Source organism: Triturus cristatus, chromosome 1_2 (genome assembly GCF_964204655.1).
Source record: "Triturus cristatus chromosome 1_2, aTriCri1.1, whole genome shotgun sequence".
In the NCBI taxonomy this organism is placed as follows: Eukaryota; Metazoa; Chordata; class Amphibia; order Caudata; family Salamandridae; genus Triturus; species Triturus cristatus.
The window spans coordinates 911314940-911333067 of NC_140580.1; positions in this window are offsets into that span (position 1 = coordinate 911314940).

Sequence of the window (18128 nt, forward strand, 5' to 3'; positions counted from 1 at the left end):
CAGCCATGTCTTCTTGCTCATATGAACACTGGCTATAGGAAGTGCCCATCTCTGACGTTTTGGGCCTCATCTACAAGAAAATTATGCAGCACAGTACAGCACAGCAAGCCATTGAGCTGCACCTTGCCGCACCATTTTTAAAGCACAGTATGTATCGTATTAACAGCCATACAATGGATCCCTGTGCTTCCCCAGCGCTGGTGCACAATTGGCTGCCATGTGCTAGCGCTGGCACCCTTGCGTCATTTTGCAAGGGTGTCTGACCTGCGGAGATGATTGTATTTATGCAGGAAGGAGCAACTTCCTTCACAAAAACTATAATTAATGCAATATGCTTTTTCTATGCAATAGACAGAGAGAAAAACGAGGAGAAATAAAAGTATTTCTCCTCGTTGCATCATTCCTACGCCTCCCCTGGGGAGGCATAGGATTCTGACACATTCCCAGGTTCACAAAATGTTGTAAATCTGGAAATGCATCACGTTTCATGGATGTTTTGCAGGAACACCCACAGCAACACCCATGGAATGCCTCTTTCACACAGAGTAGTGTGTGAAAGGGGCCCATATTTACAAGGCCATGCAAAGTCACTCAGGGTAACTTTAGGTGGCCATGTAAATATTGGCAAGCCCATTGCACCGCCAGTGCATCAAAAAAAATGATGCACCGGTGGTGCAATAGGCTTGTAAATAATCCCCGCTGTCCTTACACTTTGGCTCTCGAGGGGATAAATAATTAAGAAGCCACTTCAGCTGAAAAAAGTTTACATTCTTGTTACTAGTGAAGGTCATTCTCCTTTAACCATCTCAGCTAGACACCTGCTTGGGTTCGTTGTGTGAAATCTTACCATGTGGCCAGTACTAGAAACTTGTTTGTAGAAGGCTTTACATTTGGGAGTTGTCTGTACCTGTCAATCATTTGTCTGTAATTCACTGACTACTTAGTTTGCTCTTTGCCAGAATATCCTTTCAGACTCTGAAGCAGTGCATAAGGAGTGTTAATTGGCACTGAAATATGGCACAGTAGGAAAACATACCCTTTTGCAATGCTCATTCCATAGTACCGCTGCAAGCTGCCGCGTTTGCAGAGAATGAGGTTACCCTGCCTTCTAATGTATTAGAGGACTGTGGTGTGGTCACTTTGGATCACCACTACCAGAAGGCTTTCAGCTTCACAAGGTTGCCTTAACTCGAACATGTTTATGTACATGCATAACTCTGACTTGTTCCACTGGGCGCTGATAGAGAGTTCTATAATGAGCCATGTGTCCATACTCGATGAGTCAGTGCTGGTCATGAGCTGTAGTCTGGGGCAGGCACAAAGATCATTGCACCAAGAGGTTGAACATTTTATACCCACTATTCTGAGACTGAAACTTCAGATAATTGAATACTGGAGGATTGTATCAGCTTGTGCAGATGTGGATGCCAGTGGTCAGCTAGACACAGTTGCAGAGAATACATGTGAAGCTTGGTGTCACATGTATTCTTTGGTGACACATCTAAAACAATCCAGCTACTATGGTCCTATTGGCCTTGAACTGATCTTCTGTGTGGTAAATTCAGTGCTCCTTTCTCTGTAGGAGTGAAGGTCCTTGCCTCGCTACAATCCATGACTGACCCTATATATACCTCTTCAATGTCAATGGGAGATTTGGAAGGGCGGCTACTCCACTATGGCGGAGGAGCGTCGCAGTTTGAGAAGCAGAAACATAAAATGGTAATAACTTTTGTCATTACCATTTTAGGTTTGGTTGCGTGTGGGACTGTTCTGAAAGCAGGGGAGGAGTGGTGTGCCTGCCCACTCCTGAGTGCGCAAAGACTGTTTGGTGGGCCCCCTGGGGCAGTCAGTGATCTAGGGGGTGAATGAATCCATCTTGTACAAATGGAGGACATCATCTAGTCATGGACCAAACAAGTTTTCCTGTTGCAACGAATGCCAATTACACTTTACTGAGTTTCTAGCTTCAGTTAATGGAAGTTGAGACAGCGAATAGCAAAACTAGAGTTCATGATGAAGATACTTTGTATTCATGCCCTTGAAGTCTACTGTTTCCTTTTAGCTGTCTCTTTGCAGAGGTTCAACACAAACCTGATCTCCTGCAGGTCATATTCCTGAAGCAAAGATGTATAATAGTTGAAATCTTGTGAATGATGAAGCCCATGGTTGGCCAAGATATAATTTGCTTGCCTGGGGTGGACGGGGATGAGTGGTGGGCAGTCTGCTGGACAGGTGAATCCTTTTTAGGTCGAGCCTAGCGAAGCGCGCATGCGTTGCTCTAGGAAAAGGCCTCTTGGAATCACTTCAGACTTCCAAGAGACTTCTCCGTGTGGGTCTGCCTCCTGCCACACATCCCATTGGCCTTTGTGTGTGGCTTTCAATAATGAAAACATGCAAATGGCCAAAGACGGGTGCATGTCCCGCCTTTCCTTAAAACTTTCACTCCCATGGCCTAGGGGTCTTGGGAGCGATCAGCGGCGCGCATTGGGCCAGCTTCATTCCTCCCTGATCGTTATCTTGCCTTTCGCGGCCTCGCTTGTTTTTTTAACTTTAGAGCTGATCTATTGGAGTGCTTTACACCTCCCCCTCTTCTCATGTGGTAATTATATTCCACCACCTCTTTTATAGCTGCGTTTGCCGTGGCGTTTTTTTTGGTTTTTACTTTAAAGCTGATTTATTGGATCACTTTACACCTCCCCACTTCTCATGGTTACTCTGTAATAATATTCCACTGCCGTTTTTATTGCTTTGTTTTCTGTGGTGCAGACTCTGACACTCATTAAAATAATTTGAGTGTACGAGTAACAGTCCGTGCACACGGCAACATAGGGCACAAACAAAACATGCAGCGCTTGCAGTGTTTCCCAACTCTGAGGGCTTCTTGCACTCTCCATCGGAGACACAGTGTTCAATTTGGGGTTTTTGTCTGCAGGCTTTTTGGGTCTGCGAGATAGCAGCAGAAGAAATTCCTCCAGTGTTTTACTGTTCCTGCTGATGTTCAGGGAGAGGTTGGCTAGTCCGACCTTAGCCCCGGCCGTGCACTCACCGTTTACCCAGATTGCCAAAAACATAAGCAAGAAGTGTGTACAAACTAACTTGGGTAAAAACACAAAGGGTTACACATACGGGTATACAATGCCGTACGACTAGATGGGAGTCACGCATTGTTAGGAGAGACACATACAGGTGACAGACATGAAGAGAGCATGCGAGGATAAGTACACGGGCAAGTACACACGTCGGAAGGATATTTGAAGGTCGCAATCCATTTGTATTTACTGTGTGCCAAGACAATGCAGGGGAGGCACACGGGGCACCACACAGGGAGGTACATATACGGGTACACAGGGCATAGGCCACACAGGGGTACATTGGGGTATACACAGAGAGGGGTACACAGGCAAGCTCACAGTTTAGAAGGATACATGAAGGTTGTGTTCCCTTTGTATTCTCCGTGTGCAGGGTGCAGTGTGTGCAGCCACTGAGCACGCCCCAGTGCAACCCACGTGCACGCCTCTGCACCCTGCCAGTGGCGGGTAGTCTGTGCATGGAGTGAGGCCCTTTTCCATCACCTGCGCATGCAGCCCAGGCCAAGGGCCAAGGGGGGGTACGAGGGTGCCGCTCACGGGTATTCGCAGATATTGGAATTAACTCTAGGCCACCAGCAAAAGCACAAACCTGGGGAGATCCGCGGACTGAACTAGAGCCAAAAGCAATATCTTTCTTCTTTCTCCTTTCTTTCTTTTTTTTCATCCGTTTTTCTTTTTTTTCCTCGCTCCTCATTCTTTTTTCTTACTTTTTACTTGAACTCCGAAACTCGATTATGCCAATAGCCTTTACATCGGAGCGCCCTGTCAAAGTAAAACAAATGTAAAAAAATTCAGAACGTAGTAGCTAGACTCCTGTTCTGCCTTCGCCTCTGGGAACGCACAACAGCCATCAATCCCGCAAGCACTTCACTGGCTACCAGGAGCTAGACATCAACGTTGAACGTATTGCACCCCCTACTTCCCCCCCCTTCCAGGAAAAATGCAAATAAAACTAAAACAATAAAGACAAAACAGAGCTCTATGTTTCTGGATCACCCCTCAGATTGTCATGCCGCCATACAATCTGTAATCTGTAGGGGGATCTACCTTCTAGTAGGAAGCGGTCAAACTCTATAATTCCTTCCTTGTTCAAATATGATACATTTAGGAACATTTAGAGAAACAAAAGCCTGACTGTCCCATGATAGCTATCATCAAGCCTGACTCTGGACTACTTGAGGCAAGAAGACAAAACAAAGAGCTGATCCAGGGCTTTAAGTGGGATAAAAAGAGTGGAGTTCCTAAAAAAGGTGAAGTGTGTATAATTAAGGGTGTGGCTTAAACATGGAAACTAAAATGCCCACAGAGTGTCAGCCTTGCCACACATTTGCTTAGAATCACACCTGCAACTGGAGTAGGTGACCATTGCATTGTGCATTTTGCAGAGAGGCCAAGGATTGCATGGGCATGTATTCTGAACACTTTTTAGGTGGTTCCTTTAATGACTAATACAGAATGATCGATCGGTTGGCTCATTAGTAGCTGGTTAAAGGCCGGTGCTGTGTGTGTCGCTGCCTCCGCCTCGTGTGAAGAACCAGAGGTTCGGTGTGCCTGCGAGGGAAGACACATGCAACCTGTCCTGTTGAATGGTCTTGTGCGCCTGCATCCACACTGAGGGGCAGATTTACAAGCCCCTTGCGCCTCATTTACGCTGCCGTTGCATCTCTTTTGTGACGCAGCAGCGGCACAAATCCTGCGCCACATGTAAGCGTTCCTGCGCAGGGGGGGGCGTTCCGGCGCAGGAATGCCTCCTAAAAGTGGCTGAATGAAATCTACAAGATTTCACTCAGTCACTTTTAGGACGATGCTGCGTCAAAACCCTGCGCCTGCCTGAAGCAGGCATAAGGATTGATGCAGCATTAACAAGATAGGGCCCCCCAGAACATTGCTGGAGCTGCGTCGCGCTTGCGACGCAACTCCAGCAATGCGCCACTATTAGGCACAGATGCGTCACGCATCTGTGCCGTTTTTGCCCCATGGTGCGCTGCATTGTAAATGCGGCGCATCCATGGTGTCGGAGCTGTGGTGCACAATAACTGGCGCATCCCTGCTGATATGCAGGGATGCGCCAGTTATTGTAAATATGCCCCACAGATCTTTGAAGCCAGCAGGCTTAGGAACCAGCATGTCTACTCAGCCTTTCATCCTTTCACGGTGCATGAAATGAGAACCAGTCTACTTTGGCTCATAGTAATTGCTCAGAAAGATGTTACTCGTAAAGCACTTATAATTAAAGCCCTGTATACAGGGCCGTAATTTTATGCTATACAATGAGGCCTCCTGTCCACCATGAAAGTGCTGGGCGTCTGAGTCCTGCTTGGGTTGTTTTTAATCAGTTTCAAAACATAAAAAATGGTCCATGAACTCATTCCCGCGGTCACACAAGAGGTGGGTAAACGGTGGGTACTTACCTGGTCAAACTAAGGACAGAAGAGTTGCGCCTGTGCCTATCTCAGACATGGAGAGGGTACATGGGCAGTGCAGGCTGCACCTGTGCTTGTAAGCATGCAATGCTGACACGTGCCAGCAGCAGGCACCACATTCACAGGGAGAGCCAGGCCAGGGGGCGGGTATGGTGCCTGGAGCCAAATCACAAAACAATAAGATAACTGCATGCATGGTGGTTTGCGTGGGTATTTTCAGAAACTGTGTATCACTCCCTTTAATAGGCCTTCAACTACACTACACTAAAACAGTAAACTGCTACAAGTGGGTACTTTATATTTCATTTACAGTACAATTTGCGATGTATTACTTAGAGTCCTCATATTTATCAAAACTACTTACACCTCCAAAAGGCGAGACCTATTAGCTAGGCCAATGCTTGTTTTCCATATGCCACTAGAAAGCTAGTGCCCATTTTCATGTAGGAGGAGCTGGAGGAACTGTGTCACCCGCTTTCACATTTATAAAGATAGGCCTCCTGTCCAAAGTTGTCCTCAGTCTGGAAGCTTGCTCCTACCTAGGGGTGGGCGGAATTTGCGAAAGCGACTTTCGCAAATTATCGCGAAAATATTAAAAATCTCCGCAAACACGCGGAAATATCGCGAAGATGCGGAGGTTTTTTTCCCGCCCATTCGCGGTATTTTCTGCGTGGTCGCGGCTCGCCAACTTACCCATGCGGTTGCTCGCGGGCGCGGCCATCTTGTTTTCACACTTCTCGCGGTGCGTGATCGCGAGAAGAAAGACGTGATCGCGCGACGCATGACGTTACTGCGGGCGCGAACTGTCGCGAGACAGCGCAAATGGCTACCAACAATCCAACATCTCGTGGAGAACGCGACCGGATCGGGAAAACTTGTCGGCGAACGCGGGGATTCAGGTAAGGCGATCGCGCGCGCGCGAGAATGTATTATTTTACAGCGCTAGCAAGAAACAAATTATCGCTAAGCTGCGGAATGCGGAAATTTTTACATTTTCACGCTCTCCGCAGAACGCGAAAAATGTCAAGTTATCGCAATTTCCGCGAGCGGAATGGAAATTTAGCCCAGGCCTACTCCTACCCCCATTTATCCCTTCTGCTCTACAGCAGGACCCTGGAGCAAGTATGCAACCTAGACAAGTGTCTACTTCTCACCCAGCTTCAGCTCTGATAAAGGACAGGCTTCCTCATTCAAGGGTATTTAAACAGGGAAAACCTAGGGCTTCCTCAATAGCTAAGGAACCCATCCTCAGGAAATCTCACAAGCTGACACTTCTTATCGGAATTTCTTCACCTCGGCAGCTTTGACCGGTCTCTGGCCGAGCCCTGGGGCTTTGCATCCTTCCTGCACCTCAGCATCTTACGAGCTGACAATTATACAACTTCCCACACTCTCTCAGTATTTTAAAGTATGTAGCTATTCATAACAATGAAACAGCACCCCCCTTCAGCAATGCAGCATGATATTCACTGGCCAAATCAACACAACTAAATCAGAGCAATGCAAAGTGATGTTTTACAGAAAAAAAGATCGTAAAAAAAAGAGCTTCTGTTCATGTACCTCCATCACTCTTGAAAAAAGCCTGAACTGTATTAAAACATTCATACTTGCTAAACCAGTATGCCCTTTTCTCTTTTGAAATGAATGTTAATTGTACAACAGATGTTATCTGCCTTTATTGAGACAACAGACGGTATCTGCTTCTGAATGTTTCACTAAGACATGTGTGGAATTGCTTGCTTTGTGTGACCAGAAATGTTGCCAAATGTCATTTATCAAGCATGGTGAAATGAACTGATTTGCTCAGAATCACAAGGGTGTTGTGCTGAGACCTAGCAAGCATTGACAAAGTCAATAGGTTTCACGTTTGAGACTAATGGCTCTGCCATTGACGTTTGTTCATACTGTACAGCATGAGCCTTCCACTGACTCCCGGTCAAAGACATATCTGTCCTCAGTCCATAAGTCTCTCCATAGCTGTGCCATAAATTTCATGATCAACTCGTCTAGCTCTATGTCTGATCTGGAAATCTGAGATTGAAGGCTCCAAAACTCTTGGTCTTACTTCCACTGTGGCTTAAAAGATTTGCTGACAGAGCCCTCCACATATAGAGTCCTGCCCTCTGGAACATGCTCCTTCACCAACTAAAACTTGAGGACACTTTCCAAAAGTTTTAGAAATGCCTGAAGACATACCTTGTCAATTCAGCCTAGAGTCAGGTTCCATCTGTACAGGCAGTAAAATCTCAGCTATACATTCTAAGTCACCATGACTCCATCATTGACACTCGCCTTAGCATCAAAAGGCTTAGTCTAACCTCTATATCCAAGGTTCACCTCAAAGAGTTCTGCTTCTCACCATATAATCCCAACTTTTAATTACTGTCAGTTTGTATAGCAAACACTTGTACTCCTATCCTCATGCTCTCTAAAATGGCTGAAAGTGTCACATCTGATAAAGACAATTTGACAGCCATTTTGACATATGGGAGGAAGACAAAAGTACGTTTTTACTTTTTGGTTTCAATTTTGTATATTTGCTTTACTGGCTTAAAAAATCTCTTTTTCTGTGTCCCAAATTCTGAACACAAGTTGTGTCATAAGTAATATTTTGTGTATTCTTTTTTAGTATGCTCCTACTGGTTCCTAGACAGATTATACATTGCACTCCACACAAAATACACAGGGCCTCATTCACAACAAAATGACGCAACGCGACACCACAAGCCATTTTACCGTGCCAAACTGCGTCATTTTAAAAGCACAGGGATGCGTCATATTTACAACAATATGATGCATCCCTCTGTTTCCCCTGCATTGGTGCACAATTGGCTGCCATGCACCAACGCAGGCGCCCGTGCAGCATGGTGCAAGGGGGCCTGCGTTGCGGGGATGATTGTTTTTGTGCACAAAAACAATAATTGATGGTGTTTTGCTCTTTCTATCTGTTCTGCAGAAAACGAGAATAAATAAAAGTATTTTTCCTCGCTGTCCCTCTTAATGCCTCCACTGGGAGGCGTAGGATTCTGACGCAATCCCAGGTTTACGAAATGTTGGAAATCTGGGAATGCGGCAGAATCCATGGGTGTTGCGTGGGAACACCCAGGGTAACACCCATGTCATGCCCTTTTCACCCAAAGTGATGCGTGAAAAGGGGCCGAATTTACAAGGCCATGAAAAGCCACACAGGGTGGCTTTGCATGCCCTTGTATATATGGGCAAGCACACTGCACTGCCGATGCGTCAAAAAAAGTGATGCGCAAGGGGCTTGTAAATAAGCGCCACAGAGCTTAGAGGATCCAGAGGCTCCCAATCCATAGAACAATTCCTCAGTGTGTTGCAAACTAAAGTAGCAGATATTTTTCTCAAGTTAGCTGTTTTATAAGCCACACACAGCAAAACTATCTCTTAGGTTACACAAATGATCTAATTCTAATATAAACGGCTATTATTAACTTCCGGGAGCAGAGTGAGTGTGTGGAAGACACAAAGGATATTTTGAAATGAATCTTATTTTCCCGCGTATATAGGGATCCTTGCTTTGGGACATTGAGATTGCTGCAGTAACATTAGTAACATTAACAAATTATGTGTACATGTGAGGGTGTGTAAATGAAAGACCACTGAAGAGTGGTGAGTGTATTGCAGTGCAGTGCAGTGTGGTGACATAATAACATAATTCAGAGGAACCAAGCAAAAGTTAGATTATATTGATGCAATCTTTTGTAAATTGGGAAGTTTATATGTCAACTTCCAAAATAGCTCTCCAAGCATCTTAGTGAGAGGAAAAGAAAGTGTATTTTCTTTTTTAGGGTTGAGTCTGCGATAACATGCGCTAGTGCTTGCATCTCGCTTGCGAGACCCTCTTGTATACAAAGGGGGCATGAAGTAAGCCCTTTGCACACCCCTTTCTTGGCTTGTGTGGCACTCTTCTTTACAGCCTCATAATTTGTCACTGCAGGCCTAACATCATTTCTGTTCGTCTCTGTGGTGCAGGGACCAAATACTGATTGATTCAACTAATCAGTGCCTGTTCGCTGCTCCCGATGTGATTATGGGACTATTTTGTTCTTTCTAACTTTTAGTGCCCTACAAACAGAAGGCTTGTGACTGGCGAAAACGTGCCCAGCAGGACAAACAAAATTGCAAAGTTTCATTTTCTATAGGTAACTTTCTTTTATTTTACTAAGTCTTCTTTTGTCACTTTGCACTCATGTTTTCTTTTGTTTTGCTTGTGGGTACTGCTCTCAAAAGATGAGGATTATTTTATTGCAAAGCGGCATTGTTTCTTTCTTAGGTATGATTTCTGAAAGGATGCTTTAACACATAATCGTGCAGTGCACCCCAATCCACCCCACTCCAATCCACGCTAATCCACCCCACACAATACAATCCACACCAGACCAATCCAATCCACTCCAATCCACCACAGTCCAATCCTCCAAACACACCCCACTCCAAAGTGCACTACTCTAATTTGCACCACTCCTACCCAAAACAATTTGCCCCACTGCAAAACAATCTGCACCCCTCCAGTCTGCCCCACTTCAATCCAAAACAATCTGCTTTACTCCAATCCAAAATAATCTTCCCACTAAAAGCCAAAACAATCTGCTCCACTCCAATCTAAAAAAAACTGCAATCCAAACCAGTCCGCCCACTCCAATCCAAAACAATCATTCCCACTTCAATCTGCACCACTCCAATACAAAACAATCTGTCCAGCTCCAATAGAAAACAATCTGCCCCAATCCAATTTGCCCTATTCTAATCTGCCTCTTTCCAATCTGCCCCACCCCAATCCACCCCACTCCAATCCTAAACAATCTGCTCCACTCTACTCCGCTCCAATTCAAAATGATCTGCCCACTCCAATCTGCCCCACTCTAATCCAAAACAATGGGCCCCATTCTAATCCATCCCACTCCTATCTTCCCCACTCCAATCCAAAACAATCTGGCCGAGTCCATTTCACAGCAATATGCCCCAGTCCAATTTGCCCCAGCCCAATCCAAAAGAACCTCCCCATACAAATACTCCCCACTTCAATTCGCCCCACTCTAATCCACCCAATTTGAATTTGCTCAACTTCAATCTGCCCACTCCAATCTGCCCTACTCTAATCCAATCCACCTCACCCAAATCTACACACTCCATCCCAATTTGCCCCACTCCAATCTACCATGATCCACCCACTCCAATCCAATCCCCCAATCCACCCACTCCAATCCAATCCCCCATACTAATCTAATCCACCCTATTTCCTTCCCAACCCATTCCACTCGAATCCAAAACACCACAATCCACCCCACTCCAATCTAAAACAATCTGCCCCACACCAACCCAAAACAATTTGCCCCACTCCAATCAAAAACAATCTGCCTCACTTCAATCTACCCCACTTCGATCCAAAACAATCTGCCCCACTCCAGTTCAAAACAATCCGGCCCAATACAATCCAAAACAATGTGCCCCGCTCCAAACACTCTCACACCAATTCAAAATAATCTTCAGCAATCCAATACAAAACGATCTGCCGCACTCCAATGTGGCCATCCATTTCACAGTGATATGCCGCCACTCCAACCTGCCCCAGTCCAATGTAAAGCAACCTCCCCGTACAAAACTGCCCCACTCCAATTTGCCCCACTTCACTCCGCCCAATTTCCATCTGCTCATCTCCAATCTGCCCACCCCAATCTGCCCCACTCCAATCCAATCCACCTCACCCCAATCCACCCACTCCATCCCAATTTGCCCCACTCCAATCCACCATAATCCACTCTACTCCAATCCAATCCACCCCACACCAATCCAATCCATCACACTCACTCCCCAGTTCACCCCACCCCACTCCAATGCAATCAAACACAAACCACCCCAGTACAATCCAAAACAATCAGACCCACTCCACTCTGCTCCAATCCAGTTCACCTCACCCCAATCCACCCACTCCATCCCAATTCGCCTCACTCCAATCCACCGCAATCCACCCCACTCCTATCCTATCTACCACACACCAATCCAATCCACCCTATTTCCTCCCGAATCCAGTCCAGTCCACCACAATCTACCCCACTTCAATCCAATTTGCCCCATTTCAATCTGCCCCACACCAACCCAAAACAATCTGTTCCACTCCAATCCAAAGCAATCTGCCCCACTCCAGTCCAAAACAATTTGCCACACTCTAACCTGCCCCATTCGAATACAAAACAGTCTGCCCCAATCCAATCCACCACACCCCAATCCACCCCACTCCAATCTGATCACTCCCTTCACTCTACTCCACTCCAATTCACCCCACCCCAGAGCAGTCCAATCCACCTTATTCCAATCCAATCCACCCCACCACAGTTCAGTCCACCGCATTCAATCCAATCCATCCAGCCCACCACCTTCCAATCCACCCAACGCTGGTCCAATCCACCCCACTCCATCCCACCACAATTAAATCCACCCCACTCCACCGCACTCCAATCCAATCTAATCTACCCCTCCAGTCCAGTCCAATCAACCCCCTGCACTCCACTCTAATTCACCCCACTCCAAACCACCCTACTCTAATCCAATCTACCTCACCCCATTTCAATCCACCCCACTCAAATCAAATCCACCACTTCCAGTCCACCCTATTCATTCAATCCAATACCCTCTACCCAAACCAATCCACCCCAATTATACTCCAATCTAATCCACCCCACTACCTCAATCCACTCCACCCTATTCCACCCACCCCACTCTACTCTACACCACTAGACACGACTCCACTCTATGACTCTGCACTCTACGACACTTTCTACCACACTTTCTACCACAGAACTCTACTCACCCTATTCCACTCTACAACACTCTATTCCAACAAATCCAGTCTACGACACACTAGTCCCCCCACTGCACTCTAGGACACAGCACACCAATACCTTTCAGCCATGCTGAACAGCAGCCACACTGGTGTAAACGTGGCAAAAACACATTGCCGAATTCAAAAGCTGTTGTATAGGTAAGACCTATTGTCTTTGCCAATGCTTGTTAACTATTGGAATGATCTGTTTCTATGGAATAAAAACTGGATTCTTTATATTTGGCCAACACCTGCGCTACTTGTTCATTTTATTTCCTTGCCACCATACCATTTTAAGCACAATGCGATGTTAGCAGTAAGTACCGTATGGTCAGGAGGAAAATGAAAACAGGTTTAGATGTGATCTTTCTGGACGCTCTTATTGTGTTTGCATTTAAATGTATATCTGTGTTTGACAAAAGTGTGAAAAACATTTGAAATACTGTTAATTTCTGTTTCTGGTTCGAACCAACTATAAACCTGCACTAAGATTTTTCTTTAATGTAATGTTGTTGTCCATGTCAGAAATTTAGAAAGAAACAGAGAGCTACTCTTAGTAGCCCGAGTCAGACTGGACAGGTATAATTGCACTCATTTTACTGGGTCAGGAATAGGACAGCGCTATGTGGCATGTTCAATCCACGGAACATGCACGGGTCCTGGAAAACCAACATGCACTGCTCTCTTTGGCTTTTGTAGGCTTCAAGCAGAGCTGACAGTGCTTTGCCCAAAAAACCTCAATGGAACAGATATCACTCTAATCTAAAAACGGCCCACATGTTGTAGAAAAGATTATATATATATATAAAAAATGTCTCTGATGAATACAAGTGGACGTTTAGAGAATAGACCAGGATATAGTAGCTCTGTGTGCAAGCTGGTTATTTGCAAGTGACAGTACAAACAAATACCAATTAAGTCGGCAAAGATATACATAGCCGTCTCTGTATTTTAGATCAGCTCTGCAAAGTTTTTTAACATATTGTATTTTTTGTCATTACAATTTGTGGTTTCAGGGAGTAATAACTTACATTTAGCATTTTGTCTATGTCCAGCTTAATGCCGATCGACGTCATTAAGTAACGTCATGTCTGTGCCTTTAAATTTATGTTCTAGCTTCCCGTTTGTTAAGTGATCAAGGACACAGCCCAGTGTCCGAAACGCGTCTGAGGCAGCATCCTTTTGTTCACAGCCTAAAAATAAATAATAATTCTGGCATCAGCTTATCAAAGTGTCCGTGTTCCTGTTTGTGCAAGGAAGCACTTGGGAGAAGTGGAGTGGATATATATATATATATATATATATATATATATATATATATATATATATATATATTCACTTAAAAAACCATAGGTTTCGCACATGTTATAGTAAGGGGATATTTTACTCGTAAAAAACCAATGAAATTCCCCCATTATAGTTAGTTCAGATGACTATAACTCGCGCGCCCGCAATCCTGCTCATGACGTCACATATTACATCACTCATGACATGGTCAGTGGCATCACTCATGACATCACTGATGACATCATCCTTGTGATAGAGTGGCGGTCGCGCGAGTTATAGTTATCTGAACTAACTATAACGGGGGAATTTCATTGGTTTTTTAGGAGTGAAATATCCACCTAACTATAACATGTGTGAAACCTATTGTTTTTTAAGTGAATTTGCAAGGTTTTTTAAATGCTAATTCCTAACTATAACGTGTGTGAAACCTATGGGTTTTTCAGTGAATTTGTACGGTTTTTTAAATGCTAAGTTACGTATGTATTATTATTTTTTTATATATTTATTTTACAATAAACTACGTATTAAAATTATTATTTTGTTTTAATTTTTTGGGGGGGAGGGTTTTCACAACGCGCGCACGGTGCGCGCACCCCCGTGTTTTTTTTCAAAAAAATTAAAATGTTTTTTTCTGCCTTCGGGGTCCTACGGGGCTAGGGGGCTAGGGGGTCAGGAACTCTCTACCCTGCCCCCTTTTCACGTTCGCCACCTTCCTTTTTCACTCTCGCACTGAAAACAAACAAAATGGCGGCCGACACTTCCTGATTTCGACGATTCGAATGTTGACTAACATGTAACCACCAATCAGAATTACGCTCGCGCACGTTAGGGTGCTCGCACGGTGCGCGCACGGTGCGCAGCTATAGATATGTATGTGCTTTTAACTGCAATTTTCTCAGGAACTACTGAACAGATTGACTCCATATATGCAAAAGGCACATCCCTGACCTGAGGACTACCTCTCTGCCAAATTTCAAGTAATTCTGTTCAGCCGTTCGGGCTGTACCTTCGACTAAATGTCCTATGGGAAAATGCATGGGGAAAACGCGTTTTGGGACCCCCCTTTTTTCTCAGCCCCCGCTTGATGAATCCCCCCGAGACTTTCAGGGTAGGAGCTGAGCGGAGCGCCCCATTAGTTTTGAAAATTTCGCGAAGATTCGTCAACCGGCGCCAAAGTTATTCAAAATAGAATTTTCAGATTTCCTATGGAAACACGGTCCTAACTATAACTATCTACTGGTGTCCGCCAGTAGATAATATATATATATATATATATATATATATATATATATATATAAATGCCAGCCACAGTTCAAAAATTGCTGCGCACTCCAACCAGTATTTTTAGTTATTCAAATATTTATTCATTTGCAAACACGACAAAGTTACTGACAAACGCGTTTCAGCCTCCTGGCCTTCGTCAATGTCAGTGATTCCCCGCTCACACCCCCTATATAAACAAATCATTTCATTGGCTAGCAGGGTTTCCAATCAAAGCAAAAGAATATGCAAAAATTAAAAAGTAAAAATAGAAAACGGTCCTGCAGAGACTGAATACCGCTATGAGGAAGTGTCCGCCATTTTAACATTGTGTTCTCTACCATTGAACAGAATGACAGTCTCACATTAAATACCACGTTTTCACAGGATAATCTAACGAAAAGCAATAAATTAATTCCTCAAATGGAATTTAGTCACAATATAGCTTTAGCCTGTCTCAATTCATCCCTTGCTGATCATTAGAAATAGTATGCCCCAATATACTAATTAGATTTATTAACCCCTAAATAGGGTGGGCGTGTGGACAATGTGGTTAGATTGTCGGGATTCAATCAAATCAAGATAAAGCTCTGTATGAGCAAACTCTAATTTCTGCTGTCTATTCTGTTTTCGGTATTTGTTCATGTTTAACACTTTTCCCCATTCGTTAAGCTCTAAAGGCACAGCGCATTGTTTCTACCAATGTTTTTATTTATCCGATGAATGACCACAGTTCCTCCTCCTGGTTTAGCCCCCCCGGGATCCTGGTACGCAGTTCCACTATGAGTTTGGCCTCCAGCTGTCTTAGTGTTTTGACTCTGTCTCCCCCTCTTTCAGCCGGCTGAATCTGGTCTAGGCAAAAGTATGTTAGTTTGTCACTCCTAGCTTCGAGCTTCGAGAACTGAAGGAGAGCGGCAATCGGAACAAACGCCGAGTAATTTGAGAGGTTGGTTCACAAAATTGGAAAGAGCATACGAGAAAGAGATAAGGAAGTGGTGGGAGGCCACTTCCTTACAACGATACTTAGATGTTGACAGGATCCCTAGAGGGTTGAGGATTTATACAGTCCCCTCTTACGAAAATCCTGACCCCAATCTCCTGAAGGAATGGGCAGACTATACTAGAGCATCAGCCAAAGGGATGGTGGAAATCCTGGTGAAATACGCCAAAAGCGACAGGGCGAAACTGCTGGATGAAATCAAGGAGATAGAAGGGAACATAGTGAAAGATACGGACAAAGAACTTACTGAAACCCTGAGAGCTCGCATGAAGACCCGGCTGGTGGCGTATGAGAACGACATAAAGAGACGCAAACAGACTAAGTTTGCACGTGATCAACAAGATTACGAGAGTGGCAGAGTACTCACTTTCGCGAAGAAATACGACGCTCCAAGGAGAGCTTTAAGAGAGGCGAGGGGCGAAGCAACGGCCACGCCGAGAGACACATCAGAGTTGGAAGCGGATCTCTCCGAATCGGAGATACCCAGGAATTCTGGGGGAGCAACTGCCAATACGGACCAGCCTTTTCCCGAGGAGTATCACCTTATCAAGGAAGCATGGCGCAAATTCCCTCAGAAGAGCCGTCCACCGGAACAAAGCGGCGGAAAACAAGGCGAGGAGGGCAGGTCGGCAAATCAAAATTACGAACCCCGGGTTACAAGGAGCAGACGGGGCGGCAAGAGAAAGTGAATAACCTTTCCATTATCAACCTCTCAGAAAGAACTTTAACACAAATAGAGAAAACTGTATTACAAAAGGGGTTGACCTTCTGCCCAACGACCCAATGGGATTACACGACAACACGCATTGACTTGTACCAATACATCCGCAAGCTCAAGCTACGCAAGATTTTCGCAATGCACCCTGGCCCTAAGAAGAAACAACAAGGAACGGAAGGATCGACCTTGGGAAACTTGGTAGGCAGCGATCTGGAAATTTTGACAACGATCCGTGATCTGCACGAATCCGAGCTAGTGGAAGGTGATGTGGGCACTCATAGTAACACTCAGCTGCTAGTAGAGACTGGGATTGAACAGAGCAGCGGGAAAAGTGAGTTCAAGCCACGATCTAAATTTATCCCGCAGACTCCACACGATGCGATTGACTGCTTCCATGAGGCGGTAATCAAGGACCTTGACAAATTCAGAGTGGCCACTATTACTCCCGGGGGGAGAAGAAAATATAATCTCACAAGAAAACAATGGGAAGCTGTGAAATCCCTAAGAGACGACCCCAGATTGGTGATCAAACAATCAGATAAAGGAGGGAATGTCGTGTTAATGACCAAAGAGCGGTACAAACAGGAGGCCCTTCGCTTACTTGGCGATGCACAAAGCTATAAACTCATTAAGAGAGAAGACTATAACAAAAGTATACAGGCCTTCCATGACCTTCTGGAAGATTGGAGCAGCAAAGGAATTCTAGAGGTCAACGAATTTCAATATATGAGGGTCGAATGTCCAGTTCTACCCACTTTTTACCACCTTCCAAAGGTCCACAAGGACATCAAAGTACCGCCAGGACGCCCAATAGTGTCCTCGCTGGGAAGTCTCCTTGAGAAGGCTTCCATTTACGTGGACTCTTTCCTATTTCCAATGGTAAAGGACCTCAGTTCGTTTATCCTGGACTCAACCGACTTCATTCGTCAGATCCAGAACATCACTTGGGACAATGAACTTTTGCTAATCACATTAGACATTACCAGTCTATATACCAGTATTAGACACTCGCAAGGATTGGCAGCTCTTGAGTTTTTCTTAAAGACCAGACCCCTGAAGCTTCAGGACCACAACAAAATGCTATTAGAGATAGCATCTTTTTGTCTACACAACAACATTTTTTTGTTTGCGGGGGAGCTGTACCTGCAGATACAGGGCACCGCGATGGGCACGTGCTTCGCCCCCAGCTACGCAAATCTTTTCGTGGGCTGGTGGGAGAAGCACGTGGCCTGGGCGGGCAGAAATGAAATCTGGCTAGACAAGATAGCTCTATGGACAAGGTACATCGACGACCTCTTCATAGTATGGAGAGGTACGCGTACAGAGGCAGAAGATTATGTAAGATCTCTCAATGAGAACGAGCTGAACTTACAGTTCACGAGCAACATCAGTGAAAGGGAGGTAGCATTTTTAGATCTCCTAGTCTTTGTGGCAGACAACAAGTTATGTACCAAACTATATCGCAAGCCCACAGCAGGGAATACTGTTTTGCACTCTTGGAGTCAAC